This window comes from Microtus ochrogaster, linkage group LG4, assembly GCF_000317375.1.
Source record: "Microtus ochrogaster isolate Prairie Vole_2 linkage group LG4, MicOch1.0, whole genome shotgun sequence".
NCBI classification, from domain to species: domain Eukaryota; kingdom Metazoa; phylum Chordata; class Mammalia; order Rodentia; family Cricetidae; genus Microtus; species Microtus ochrogaster.
In genome coordinates, this window is record NC_022030.1 from 24,380,323 (window position 1) to 24,381,672 (window position 1,350).

Consider the following 1,350-nt stretch of genomic DNA (forward strand, 5'->3'; position numbering starts at 1 on the left):
AAAACCCTTTCCTCTCCAACTTGCTTTTGGTTGTTATGTTTCATCACAGCAATAGAAACCCTAACTAAGACATTCTGAAAACACCAAATTTCTATATAAGGGGCAGTCCATAGTGTCAGGATGTAGCTGGCAAGTGTCTGGTATACTGGTAATAGAGACCAACTAAAAACACTGTAAGAAAGCATTTTAGGGTGAGAGAAATCTTATTCAACATGATTGTGTGCACATTTAAATAATTGCCCAAATAAATTCTGTGAGATTTATTTTATCAGTTAAAAATTACATTTTAACAAAAAATGTAATATTTTTGTGAACTATAATTCTTTATTTTTGAGAATTTCATACATGGATACTGTATTTTCTTCACAGGCTATTACCATTGCCCTTGAAAGTGAAGTCCTATTGCTGAAGACATTAGACACTTAGAACTCAATATTTGAAGGAATTGACCTGGAAGCCTCCCCACTGAGGTAGCTCACATAGTGTCCCAAAGAGTGCTACACAAGCGGCCAAGGAGAAAAGCAATCAATTGTCCTACCTAGCTGTGAAGCCAGGGCAGACTGTCCCTAAGGGTGCAAGAATGACATTTATATTTTACATATAACCAACAACTATCTAATTGTATTGAAGTCTCCCTCAATTGGTGGGAAGTCATAGCTGGTACTGTAAACTCAGCCAATGAACGCTAGCATCAGAGAGAACCTATTACTGTCACCGTCTGGTACCAGCATGCTTCGCAACTGTTGGCAGCTCTCATCATCCCCATCAGAGAAACTTAGTTTTGCTGCGGACAGAGACTATAATAGAAATTTATAACTTATCAAAATTGGATTCAGGTGAAAGGGAAGGTGGGGAGGAATTGGGAGGCGTATAGGGAGGAGAAATTGTGATTGGGATATATTGCCCGAGAAAAGAATCTATTTCCAGCAAAAGGGAGAATATATATATATATATATAAAGAGAACAATGACCATGGAGTGCCTAGCATAAACGGGTACATCTATAATACAATCTCTAAACATTATACCCAGGGAACATTGCAGATGAAGGGCTGGAAAGATTTCAAGAGACAAAGGACCAGGATGTTGGCTGGAAGATATGGATAATGGGAAAACTGCATCCTTGGAATCTCAAAAACATAGCCACCTAAACAAAGCCTGCGCAGTGGCAGCAGTGGGGGCAGGCTGATATGAACGCCGGAAATCTCAAGATGCCTCCCCCTAGAGGAGGAGCTGTAGCAATGAATGGGTGCTGAGTCAGCAGTTATATTTCTATACAGTGTTCACAATAACAATAGTCCTATTGCCCATAGATATAATTATAACATAAGTGGTTAGCATTAATTCAATT